Raw genomic sequence first — 14,475 nt, 5'->3', positions numbered from 1 at the left:
ACCTAATGTAGCAGACTGGTGAACTTGTTGTGAGCTGTGATCAAAGTAGTTAGACTTGTGCTAGCTATGTAATACAGCCAGCACCTGCAAGGGGTTGTGCCGACACAGAATTTAACCTTATTAATGCCAGACATATATTTTCAGTAGGGTAGGACTATTATTCATGAGTTTGAACTTTGACTCTTGAATTGATATTTGTGAATTGTTGAATGGCTTCTGTTCACCTCTGATATCAGCTCCTACAGTTTATTGTACTGCTATTCTTGGAGGACAGGGACGCAGGGTCATTAAACAATATTTGTTTTTAATATGTTGATTCCCCCTTTTATATGTGGATGCACCTTGACTGCAAACCAGTGAAGGCTAAACTATGCAGATTGATAAAATACTCAAACAATGAGAATTAATATCATTCCTCCTTCACCTGACCAGTGGATGGTGCCCTGTACCAACAATAGTGGGTATAAAAAAGGATCTATATATTTCTATAAGGAGAGACTCTACAGAACAGCAGCTACAACAACATGGCTCCATCAAGAGAGACACAGATTTGACATTGTACAGGATGCCTAAATGACCACAGCCCTAGCTGGAAGAATACAGATATGAACCCATGGAGATGTTTGGAGAAGCCAGGTTGGGACCCACCAGTCACCCGGGCACATGGAGACATTCGGATTAGCCAAGTTGAGACCCTCCCATCACCTGATCACGTACTTAAATGGACTATCAGCTTCCTAAGTTTACCAAGAAACTGTAGGAGAAATCAGTGCAAACAGGGTCTTATCCGAGAAATACAGTTAGTTTACCACTCAGATTAAACTTGCCTGTTCAATCTGTTAAAGGGAACCTGTCACCCCCCCAGTTGTTTCAAACTAAAAGAGCCACCTTGTGCAGCAGTAATGCTGCATTCTGACAAGGTGGCTCTTTTAGTTCTGGGTGCTGTAGCTAGAGAAATAATCCGTTTTTTAATTTGTAAGAAATACCTGGTCTTCAGTCAAGGAGGCCGGCTTTTCCCCCCTGCTTTAGACCTCACACAGCTGCCACTCACATCTTCTTGGTGCCGGGCGCCGCCTCCTGCTCACCGCTGTTTTCAAAATAGCCGGCGCCTGCGCTCTTTTCCCCTGCCTGGTGCAGGCGCAGTGAGCGCTGCCCATCTTTCCTCATATGCAGTCCAGCTGACTGCGCCTGCGCGGCCGCCCTGCTTGTGATTCCCAGCCCCGCAGTGACTTATGATTTATTCACATTGCGGGGCTGGGATTCACAGGCAGGGCGGCCGCGCAGGCGCAGTCAGCTGGGCTGCATATGAGGAAAGACGGGCAGCGCTCACTGCACCGGGCAGGGGAATAGAGCGCAGGCGCTGGCTATTTTGCAAACAGCGGCAAGGAGGAGGCGGCGCCCGGCGCCAAGATGATGTGAGTGACAGCTGTGTGGCGTCTAAAGCAGGGGGAAAACGCCGGCCTCCTTGACTGAAGACCCAGGTATTTCTGACAAATTAAAAAACAGATTATTTCTCTAGTTACAGCACCAAGAACTAAAAGAGCCACCTTGTCAGAATGCAGCATTACTGCTGCACAAGGTGGCTCTTTTAGTTTGAAACGACTGGGGGGGGGGGGGGGGATGACAGGTTCCCTTTAAAGACGCATATAATGTAGAAAATCAGCCGCAGCGGATCCACTGAACTTTTCCGGGGCAAGAAGTTATATGCTTTGAAACGCGTTGAAATATACCACCACCTTACTGTACCATACTGGGATATGCGTTTCCATTCTGTCGGCAGCACTGAATATTGTCCACTAACTCCCGTTACAGTGTGATGAGCTTCCTAAGTTTGTCACTACCTCCTTTCTATGGGTGCCCCCAAAAAGCAGGCTGCCACTGGTGGGGTAGTCAGCCCTGGAAGCCCTGAAGTCGCAGCTACTCTAAATCCGGCAAGTCAGTGGAAGGGTGAGACTCTGTAATTTGCAACTTCTTGTGTATATGCTGGCACTGTCTTCTGTTTTTTTTTCTGTTGGTGGTTTAATAAAGCATTGCCACACTGTTTTACCATTGTGCTGTGTTGTCAGAGTAGTAGTATGCCCTGGGGAAAGAGTGCAGACTTTCAATGGGATGAGCCTTGGTCCATGCGGTCTTTCTGAATACTGCCAGGACAGCAGACAATTAGCACCCACTGATAATCATGTCACCACAAGGATAAAAGAATGTATCTACTATATAATTGTCTAAGGGTCACTTCCGTCTTTCTTTCTGTCTGTCCTTCTGTCTGTCTGTCTGTCGCGGATATTCATTGGTCGCGGCCTCTGTCTGTCATGGAATCAAAGTCACTGATTGGTCGTGGCAAAACAGCCACGACCAATCAGCCACGACCAATCAGCGACGGGCACAGTCCGGCGGAAAACTGGCCGCTCCTTCCTCTCCGCAGTCAGAGCCCGCACCGTACTCCCCTCCAGTCTGCCCTCACACAGGGTTAATGGCAACGGTAACGGACCGCGTTATGCCGTGGTGTAATGCACTCCGTTACCGCTGCTATTAACCCTGTGTGACCAACTTTTTACTATTCATGCTGCCTATGCGGCATGAATAGTAAAACGATCTAATGTTAAAAATAATAAAAAAATAAAAAAATTGTTAGATACTCACCGTCCGTCGGCCCCTCCAATCGACAACAGGCCTTACCCGCTCCTCCTGCTCCATGCTGCGATCTCGCGAGATGATGACGTAGCTGTCTCCGAAAGGTGAGTATATAACTATTTTTTATTTTATTTCTTTTTTTAACAGGGATATGATGCCCACATTGCTATATACTGCGTGGGCTGGGAAATATACTACATGGGCTATGCTATATACTACATGGGCTGTGCTATATACTACGCAGCTGGGCAATATACTACATTGGCTGTGCTATATACGTGGCTAGGCAATATACTACATGGGCTGTGCAATATACTACATGGGCTGTGCTATATACTACGTGGCTGGGCAATATACTACGTGGCTGTGCAATATACTATGTGGGCTGCGCAATGTACTGCGTGGGCTGCGCAATGTACTGCGTGGGCTGCACAATGTACTGCGTGGGCTGCGCAATGTACTGCGTGGGCTGCGCAATGTACTGCGTGGGCTGCGCAATGTACTGCGTGGGCTGCCCAATGTACTGCGTGGGCTGCGCAATGTACTGCGTGGGCTGCACAATGTACTGCGTGCGCTGCACAATGTACTGCGTGAGCTGCACAATATACTACGCATACATATTCTAGAATACCCGATGCGTTAGAATCGGGCCACCATCTAGTAAATAAATAAATAATAGACAGGGAATAAATTACCCACCTGTACTCTTGTAGTCTGCTGTATTTTCTACAGGCTACTGAAAATGCTTTTTTTTTAAAATTCTGATCATATTTTTTTCTGAGACCAGGGCTTAGATACGGAGTCATATTGCTACAATCTTTTTTTTTTTTTTTTTTTTTTGTGAATCTTACTGCTGATGCTCCAGTCTTACATACATTAACATGAGTATTTTTTTTTATGAATCTTACTGCTGATGCTCCAGTCTAACAGACATTAACAGGAGTATTAAGTTTAGGAGAGGGAAAATGCTAATTTCGTTTGTATATACAATAATTATGTATATATTTCTCCACTTTGTTTCTTAATAAACTAAAACAGGATTGCAAGATTCAGAATATCAAAAAAACAGGCAAAGGTGCTTACCTGTCTATGCCTTGAACCAAATGCACTATCATGGTGCAGCGGGCCCAAGTAAAGATGGCAACTACACAGGTGCAATAATACCAATGAGACAACCAGCCTACAATCAGGGATTGACCATTTGGCACACTAGTGCAAATAAATAATCTGCAGCAGTGTTCACACAGAAAATGCAAAGCATCTGGATCATAGCCTATTAATAACGCCCTGTGGCAGGCTGCCCAGTGCTAACTGTAATGCATCCTGTGTGAACAGAGGCCACAGTCTACAGAGCCATCTGGGCCCAACTGCACCCCGAAAAGTAAAAATAAAGTGCACAAAAACATATCAACATATGTAAGGTATTAATTTATATTATGGCCACAATACGTAAGCTGGCAACCCACGTTAAGGGTCCTCAAACATGACTGTTCTACTCTAACAGCAAAAACCACAATAGGAGGAAAAAGAGGAAAAAACCTCCACTATTCTAGCATAAACACCAAAAAAGAGGCAAAGGTGCTTACCTATCTAGGCCTTGAATCAAATGCACTATCATGGTGCAGCGGGCCCAAGTAAAGATGGCAACTACACAGGTGTAGTGATGAGTGAGCACTAAAATGCTCGGGTGCTCGTTGCTCGGGTCCAGCAAATTGGAATACTCGGGTACTCGGACAGAACAACGAACCCAATGTAAGTCTATGGGAGACCCAAGTATTTTTACCGTGATCACCCCTGTGGGTCCTTTTAACCCCTTTACCCCCAAGGGTGGTTTGCACGTTAATGACCAGGCCAATTTTTACAATTCTGACCACTGTCCCTTTATGAGGTTATAACTCTGGAACGCTTCAAACGGATCCCGGTGATTCTGACATTGTTTTCTTGTGACATATTGTACTTCATGAAAGTGGTACAATTTCTTTGATATTGCCTGCATTTATTTTTGAAAAAAAAGGAAATTTGGCGAAAATTTTGAAAATTTAGCAATTTTCCAACTTTGAACTTTTATGCAATTACATCACAGAAATATGTCACACAAAATACTTAATAAGTAACATTTCCCACATGTCTACTTTACATCAGCACAATTTTGGAACCGATTTTGTTTTTTTTGTTAGGGAGTTATAAGGGTTAAAAGTTGACCAGCAATTTCTCATTTTTACACCACCATTTTTTTTGTAGGGACTACATCTCATTTGAAGTCATTTTGAGGGGTCTATATGATAGAAAATAACTAAGTGTGACACCATTCTAAAAACTGCACCCCTCAAGGTGCTCAAAACCACATTCAAGAAGTTTATTAACCCTTCAGGTGTTTCACAGGAATTTTTGAAATGTTTAAATAAAAATTAACATTTAACTTTTTTTTCACAAAAAATTTACTTCAGTTCCAATTTGTTTTATTTTACCAAGGGCAACAGGAGAAAATGGACCCCAAAAGTTGTACAATTTGTCCTGAGTACGCTGATACCCCATATGTGGGGGTAAACCACTGTTTGGGCGCATGGCAGAGCTCGGAAGCGAAGGAGCGCCATTTGACTTTTCAATGCAAAATTGATTGGAATTTAGATGTGATGCCATGTTGCGTTTGGAGGAGCCCCTGATGTGCCTAAACACTGAAACCCCCCACAAGTGACACCATTTTGGAAAGTAGACCCCCTAAGGAACTTATCTAGATGTGTGGTGAGCACTTTGACAAATTAAGTGATTCACAGAAGTTTATAATGCAGAGCCGTAAAAATAAAAAAAAATCATATTTTTTCACAAAAATGATCTTTTAGCCCCCAATTTTTTTATTTTACCAAGGGTAAGAGAAGAAAGTGGACCCTAAAAGTTGTCCAATTTGTCCAATTTGTCCTGAGTACGCTGATACCCCATATGTGGGGTGGAACCACCGTTTGAGCGCATGGCGGAGCTCGGAAGAGAAGGAGCGTCATTTGGAATGCAGACTTAGATGGATTGGTCTGCAGGCGTCACATTGCGTTTGCAGAGCCCCTAATGTACCTAAACAGTAGAAACCCCCCACAAGTGACCCCATATTGGAAACTAGACCCCCCCCAAGGAACTTATCTAGATGTGTTGTGAGAACTTTAATCCCCCAAGTGATTCACTACATTTTATAACGCAGAACCGTGAAAATAAAAAAATCTTTTTTTTTCCACAAAAAATATTTTTTTGCCCCCAGTTTTGTATTTTCCTAAGGGTAATAGGAGAAATTGGACCCCAAAAGTTGTTGTCCAATGTGTCCTGAGTAAGCTGATACCCCATATGTTGGGGTAAACCCCTATTTGGGCGCACAGGAGAGCTGGGAAGGGAAGGAACACTGTTTTACTTTTTCAACACAGAATTGGCTGGAATTGAGATCGGACGCCATGTCGCGTTTGGAGAGCCCCTGATGTGCCTAAACAGTGGGAACCCCCCAATTATAACTGAAACCCTAATGCAGACACATCCCTAACCCTAATCCCAATGGTAACCCTAACCACACCCCTAACCCTGACACACCCCTAATCCCAACCCTATTCCCAACCGTAAGTGTAATCCTAACCCTAACTTTAGCCCCAACCCTAACTTTAGCCCCAACCCTTACTGTAGCCTTAACCCTAGCCCCAACCCTAGCCGTAACCCTAACCCTAACCCTAGCCCTAACCCTAATGGGAAAATGGAAATACATACATTTTTTAATTTTTCCCTAACTAAGGGGGTGATAATAATATAATAATAATAATTTTTATTTATATAGCGCCAACATATTCCGCAGCGCTTTACAAATTATAGAGGGGACTTGTACAGACAATAGACATTACAGCATAACAGAAATCACAGTTCAAAACAGATACCAGTAGGAATGAGGGCTCTGCTCGCAAGCTTACAAACTATGAGGAAAAGGGGAGACACAAGAGGTGGATGGTAACAATTGCTTTAGTTATTTGGACCAGCCATAGTGTAAGGCTCGGGTGTTCATGTAAAGCTGCATTAACCAGTTAACAGCCTAAGTGTGTAGCAGTACAGACACAGAGGCTATTAACTGCATAAAGTGTATGAGAACATGATGAGAGGAACCTGATTATGTTTTTTTTTTTTGAATGGGCCACACAGGGATGGTTAGGTTAATGCATTGAGGCGGTAGGCCAGTCTGAACAAATGAAGGAGGGTTTGATTTACTTTTATAGCGGGTTTTTTTAGCAGATTTTTATGATTGGCAGCCGTCACACACTGAAAGACGCTTTTTATTGCAAAAAATTTTTTTTGCGTTACCACGTTTTGAGAGCTATTATTTTTCTAAATTTTGGTCCACAGTGTCATGTGAGGTCTTGTTTTTTGCGTGATGAGTTGACGTTTTAATTGGTAACATTTTGGGGCACGTGACATTTTTTGATCGCTTTTTATTCCTATTTTTGTGAGGCAGAATGACCAAAAACCAGCTATTCATGAATTTCTTTTAGGGGAGGCGTTTATACCATTCTGTGTTTGGTAAAATGGATAAAGCAGTTTTATTGTTCGGGTCAGTATGATTACAACGATACCTCATTTATATCATTTTTTTATGTCTTGGCGCTTTTATACGATAAAAACTAATTTATAGAAAAAATTATTATTTTTGCATCGCTTTATTCTAAGGACTATAACTTTTTTCTTTTTTCTTTGATGACACTGTATGGGGGCTTGTTTTTTTGCGGGACAAGATGATGTTTTCAGCGGTACCATGGTTTTTTATATCCGTCTTTTTGATCGCGTGTTATTCCACTTTTTGTTTGGTGGTATGATAATAAAGCGTTGTTTTTTGCCTCTTTTTTAAATTTTTTTACGGTGTTCACTGAAGGGTTTAACTAGTGGGACAGTTTTATAGGTCGGGTCGTTAAGGATGAGGCAATACTAAATATGTGTACTTTTATTGTTTTTTTATTTAGATAAATAAATGTATTTATAGGAACAATATATTTTTTGGGGGGAATTTTTTTTTTACACATGTGAATATTTTTTTTTACACTATAACATTGCCCCAGGGGGGGCATCACGTTATAGTGTAAGATCACTGATCTGACACTTTGCTGTGCACTGTGTCAGATCAGCGATCTGACGTGCACTCCTGGAGGCTTCCCGGTGCCTGCTCTGAGCAGGCGCTGTGAAGCCACCTCCCTGCAGGACCTGGATGCCACGGCCATTTTGGATCTGGGCCTGCTGAAGGGAGGAGGAGGTAAGATACCCTTGGAGCAACGCGATCACATTGCGTTGCTCTGGGGGTCTCAGGGAAGAACGCAGGGAGCCCCCTCTCTGCGCGATGTTTCCCTATACCGCCGGAACACTGCGATCATGTTTGATCACAGTGTGCCGGGGGTTAATGTGCCGGGGGCGGTCCGTGACCGCTCCTGGCACATAGTGCCGGATGTCAGCTGCGATAGTCAGCTGACACCCGGCCGCGATCGTCCGCCCTCCCCCCGTGAGCGCGGCCGATCACATATGACGTACTATCCCGTCGGTGGTCATACGGGCCCACCCCACCTCGACGGGATAGTACGTCTAATGTCAGAAAGGTGTTAAGGTCTAAAAACGTCTGAAAATGATGGAAACACTGCTCAAGTGGCACGAGAACATCATGGCAAATGTCCCTGGATGCATTTCTGACTCGTAGGTCACAGCTGTAAACAATGTTGTCAGAGTTTCACGCCATTTTTACAGGTGCATCAAAAAACATACAAAACCTAAACCCAAATGGATTTTGCTGGGAAATATGTTAAGGAACATCTTTTCCAGGGTAATGACTTGTATATAAGGCAAAATAATTAACTCCAAACAAAAATGTCCCTCCACCACTTGGGCTATGTTCATACGCAGCGTTTTTGATGCGTTTTTCAACTTTAACATTGCTTTCAACCAATACAAATGCATTCACTGGGAAATGTCATTGTAACAATTAACAACCCTAGCTGGCCAATGTGGTGTGTGACACATAAGCAGACCCATCTTGTTTCATTTATGACTTAAAATCACAAACTATTTTAGAGGGACATCAGGTGGCATTAATATTCTTAAAGGGCCATTATTAAACAGTGGGTCTCCTATGCTGTTATTGCCTATGCAGTGAGTGGCTGGGCTGCCAAGAATTACGATGCACCCCAATACCCCTTTCCCTGCTTTGGCTATGGTCAAAGCTACTTTATTTTTATTCACCTTCCCTCTCCTCCTTCTGTTCTTATACTCTGCTACACGTACGGGTGCCTTTTTTGCAACATGCTAATATCTATCCCATCTGTCTATTAATAGCTTATTCTGACATTGTGATATAACCAATGCATTCTGGGCCTCACACAATTGTTTTTCCAATTCCTGTACTTTTGATAACATGCATATTCTTTCATCATCCTTTTCATCCTTTTCATCATCCTTTTTGGTAGAGCATTGAACAGCAAGGTGGATTGTTGCTGAGGGAAAAAAAAAATTAAATCTTCAGCTTAGCGAGTGTGAGCGAGCTGAGTGTGACCTGAGCGTAAGTGTGAACAGCGGTAAGTGTGTGACTTGAGATTCAGTGACTTTGGATTCAGGGAGTTTCCAAGGGAGGAATTGCTGAATTGCTGTCTGTATTTTATTAATACTTTGTATTTATTTTTATTTAACGTTTCTGCCTGGTGCAATCCCCATTAGGAAATGTGCTCCACTATTGTTAATGCCATCCAGTGCACATATTGCCACATGTATGCAGTCCTTGAGCAGCCGGTCGAGGGTGCATACTGCTGTGCGAGATGTGAGCACGTTGAGCATTTGGAAGCCCAGATTCTGGAAGTAAATGTGCAGCTGGCAACACTGAGATCCATAGACAAGATGGAGAGGAGTCTTCTGCTCACTGAGCAGACGCTCAATGGGATAGATGAGGGGGGATGGTAGGATGGAGCTGCAGGACAGTGAAGTAGCTAGCTGGGTGACATTCGGAAAGCGGGGTAGAGGGAAGAGTGCCAGGGAGGCTAGTCCTGATCTGGCACACCCCAATAAGTTTGCTAAGTTGGCAGATAAGGGGGATGCCAGTACAGGGGTAGCACTGCTGCAGCCAGGCATGTCCTCTGAAAACCGGAGGAGTGACTGCTACAGTAAGGAGGGAAATAGGAGAGCAGGGCAAGCCAGATACGTGCTGGTAGTGGGGGACTCAATTATTAGGGGAACAAATAGGGCAATCTGTCACAAAGACAGGGATCGTCGGACGGTGTGCTGCCTACCTGGCGCTCGAGTCCGACACATCGCTGATCGGGTGGACAAATTACTGGGAGGGGCTGGTGAGGACCCAGCGGTCATGGTGCACATTGGCACAAATGACAAAGTTAGAGGTAGGTGGAAGGTCCTTAAAGATGATTTCAGGGAATTAGGCTGCAAGCTGAAAGCAAGGCCCTCCAATATGGTATTTTCCGAAATACTGCCTGTACCACGGCCCACGCCAGAGAGGCAATGGGAGATTATGGAGGTTAATAAGTGGCTCAAAAACTGGTGTAGGAAGGAGGGGTTTGGGTTCCTGCAGAACTGGGCCGACTTCTCAGTGGGCTACAGGCTCTACGCTAGATACGGGCTGCACCTCAATGAGGAAGGTGCAGCTGTGCTGGGGGAGAAAATGGCTAGAAAGTTGGAGGAGTGTTTAAACTATGGTTTGGGGGGAAGGGTATTCAATTTATAGGAGGGGAAGATAGGGCAGATAGAGACCTGGGCACAAATAAGGAAGTTGGGGGTGGCGGTGGCATGGGGGGTGGGGTTAGAACAGTTAATAATGTAAGAAAGAATAGAGGTACAGAGAGGAACATCAAGTGCATGTATACTAATGCCAGAAGCCTCGCCAACAAATTGGACGAATTAGAATTAATGTTGTTGGAGCATAATTATGACATGGTGGGGATATCTGAAACATGGCTGGATGAGAGCCATGACTGGGCTGTTAGCTTGCAGGGCTATAGCCTTTTCAGAAATGACCGTACAGATAAGCGAGGGGGAGGGGTGTGTCTTTATGTAAAATCGTCCTTAAAACCTATCCGGCAAGATAATATAGGTGAATTTAATGAAAATGTAGAGTCCCTGTGGGTGGAGATAAGGGGAGGGGGAAAAATAATAAATTACTGATAGGGGTTTGTTATAAATCTCCAAAAATAATGGAAGCAATGGAGAATATCCTCGTAAAGCAAATAGATGAAGCTGCTACTCAAGGAGAAGTCATTATTATGGGGGACTTCAGCTACCCTGAAGTAGATTGGGGAGCAGAAACCTGCAGTTCCAGCAAAGGGAAATTCCAGCAAATTGGTTTTTGACAACTATGAGAGACAATTACCTTTCACAACTGGTTCAGGACCCAACAAGAAGGGGGGCACTGCTAGACCTAATATTAACCAACAGGCCAGACCACATATCAAATATAAGGGTTGGAGGTCACTTGGGGAATAGTGATCACAAAATAATAAGTTTTCATGTATCCTTTAATAAGATGTGTAGTAGAGGGGTGACAAGGACACTAAACTTAAGGAGGGCAAATTTCCAACGGATGAGAGATGATCTTTGTGCAATTAACTGGGCGATATCCTGAGACATAAAAATACACAAAGAAAATGGGAGACGTTTATTAGCATCCTGGATAGGACCTGTGCACAGTATATACCGTATGGGAATAAACATGCTAGAAATAGGAGGAAACCAATATGGCTAAATAGAGCTGTAAGGGGCGCAATAAGTGACAAAAAGAAAGCATTTAGAGAATTAAAGGAAGTAGGTAGTGATGAGGCATTAAATAAATACAGAAAATTAAATAAATTCTGTAAAATGCAAATCAAGGCAGCAAAAATTGAGACAGGGAGACTCATTGCCAGAGAGAGTAAAAATAATCCCAAAATATTATTTAACTACATATATAGTAAGAAACTAAAAAATGAAAGTGTTGGCCCCCTTAAAAATAGTCTGGGGGAAATGGTGGATGAGGATGAGGAAAAAGCCAATATGCTTAATGACTTTTTTTTCATCAGTATTTACACAAGAAAATCCCATGGCAGACAATATGATCAGTGATAACAAATATTCCCCATTAAGTGTCACCTGCTTAACCCAGCAGGAAGTACGGCGGCGTCTAAAAATCACTAAAATTGACAAATCTCCGGGCCCGGATGGGATACACCCCCGAGTACTGCAGGAATTAAGTACAGTCATTGATAGACCAGTATTTTTAATCTTTAAAGACTCCATAATAACAGGGTCTGTACCACAGGACTGGTGTATAGCAAATGTGGTGCCAAAATTCAAAAAGGGGACAAAAACTGAACTCGGAAATTATAGGCCAGTAAGCTTAACCTCTACTGTGGGTAAAATCCTGGAGGGCATTCTAAGGGATGCTATACTGGAGTATCTGAAGAGGAATAACCTCATGACCCAGTATCAGCACGGGCTTACTAGGGACCGTTCATGTCAGACTAATTTGATCAGCTTCTATGAAGAGGTAACTTCCGGACTGGACCAAGGGAACCCAGTAGATGTAGTGTATATATACTTTTCAAAAGCTTTTGATACGGTGCCACACAAAAGGTTGATACATAAAATGAGAATAATGGGGATAGGGGAAAATATGTGTAAGTGGGTTGAAAGTTGGCTCAGGGATAGGAAACAAAAGGTGGTTATTAATAGAGCACACTCAGTCTGGGTCGCGGTTAGCAGTGGGGTACCACAGGGGTCAGTATTGGGCCCTCTTCTTTTTAACATATTTATTAATGACCTTGTAGGGGGCATTCAGAATAGAATTTCAATATTTGCAGATGACACTAAACTCTGCAGGGTAATCAATACAGGGGAGGACAATTTTATATTACAGGATGATTTATGTAAACTAGAAGCTTGGGCTGATAAATGGCAATTGAGCTTTAATGGGGATAAATACAAGGCCATGCACTTGGGTAGAAGTAATAAGATGTGTAACTATGTGCTTAATTCTAAAACTCTGGGCAAAACCGTCAATGAAAAAGACCTGGGTGTATGGGTGGATGACAAACTCATATTCAGTGGCCAGTGTCAGGCAGCTGCTACAAAGGCAAATAAAATAATGGGATGTATTAAAAGAGGCAGAGATGCTCATGAGGAGAACATAATTTTACCTCTATACAAGTCACTAGTTCGACCACACTTAGAATACTGTGCACAGTTCTGGTCTCCAGTGTATAAGAAATACATAGCTGAACTGGAGCGGGTGCAGAGAAGAGCGACCAAGGTTATTAGAGGACTGGGGGGTCTGCAATACCAAGATAGGTTATTACACTTGGGGCTATTTAGTTTGGAAAAACGAAGACTAAGGGGTGATCTTATTTTAATGTATAAATATATGAGGGGACAGTACAAAGACCTTTCTGGTGATCTTTTTAATCATAGACCTGAGACAGGGACAAGGGGGCATCCTCTACGTCTGGAGGAAAGAAGGTTTAAGCATAATAACAGATGCGGATTCTTTACTGTAAGAGCAGTGAGACTATGGAACTCTCTGCCGTATGATGTTGTAATGAGTGATTCATTACTTAAATTTAAGAGGGGACTGGATACCTTTCTGGAAAAGTATAATGTTACAGGGTATATACACTAGATTCCTTGATAAGGCATTGATCCAGGGAACTAGTCTGATTGCCGTATGTGGGGTCGGGAAGGAATTTTTTTCCCCATGGTGGAGTTACTCTTTGCCACATGGGTTTTTTTTGCCTTCCCCTGGATCAACATGTTAGGGCATGTTAGGTTAGGCTATGGGTTGAACTAGATGGACTTAGTCTTCCTTCAACCTTAATAACTATGTAACTATGTAATATAAGAATTGTACCTCAACACAATGGAAGCAGTTTTGTTCTAATCTAGATCAGAGTTCTTGTGGCTATAATAAACCTTTCTTACCCAATTAAGGTTGTGACATCATCCTTCGGAGACTGAGAAGTTTTTCCTTATCAAAGTCATAATTGTACTGACCCACAAAATTAAGTTGACATATCATTTTTATGTTCCTCCCCAAAACAGGTCAATCTGTTGGATTTGGGGCCTCACAGAAGTGCATAACTTTGCACACCTAATTTACAATGTATGCTTGTCATTAAAGAAGTTGTCCACTAATTGGACAACCCCTATTTATAACCCTAGCTTGTTCCCCATTAAAAAATAAAGCCTATACTCGCCTCCCGTGCTGGCGCCGTTCCAACAGTATTTAAACAAACAAAAGGAGTTCTATACGAAATTTAAAAGTACATATTTTTATTACAACAATTTTAAAAGACATAAAGTAGTCCAAAAATTGCAATACAATAAATAGAAGAAAGGAGACCCTAGTGCAAAAAACATCCAAGTCACAGGCGAAAGAAAGTAAAAAACACCATGGCATAGGTATATGAATAGGCACCAATATTAGCACATAAAGATATAATATAGGTATTTATATAGTACTAATGTCCATGTGGACATATATCTACCAAAAAAGGCAAGTTATAGTGCAAGTCTGATGCAAAGTTTCTTACCCATGATGTAGTGGTTGTTTGCCTGGGACTCTGAATACCCCCTAACGCGCGTTTCGCGTTGCTTTCTCAAAGAGGGAATGAAGGGGTTTCACAGAACATGGCGTTTTTATAGTGGTGCCCATAAACCGGCATTTTAGGTGCACAAGCGCATTACAGCCCGGTCAGGAGGAAGTTCCAACAGTGTCAGCACTTACTCACGCCAAGGTTCCCGTGCTGTTGTTGTGACACTTTATGCCGTAACTGTTTTTCCACCTGCCAAATTGAGCATGAAGAGGAAGGCCGAGATCAGCCACAA

The 14,475-nt window shown here is 42.9% G+C and overlaps 1 protein-coding gene across 1 annotated transcript in view; it reads left to right on the top strand.

Annotated features, from left to right (window-relative positions):
- Positions 1-14,475, top strand: part of TRIO (trio Rho guanine nucleotide exchange factor) — a 3,555,343-nt gene that overhangs the window by 744,747 nt on the left and 2,796,121 nt on the right.

Source organism: Ranitomeya variabilis, chromosome 6 (genome assembly GCF_051348905.1).
Source record: "Ranitomeya variabilis isolate aRanVar5 chromosome 6, aRanVar5.hap1, whole genome shotgun sequence".
Lineage (NCBI taxonomy): Eukaryota > Metazoa > Chordata > Amphibia > Anura > Dendrobatidae > Ranitomeya > Ranitomeya variabilis.
Note: the sequence above shows the minus strand (reverse complement) of the source record. Positions and strands in the feature narration are given on the sequence as shown.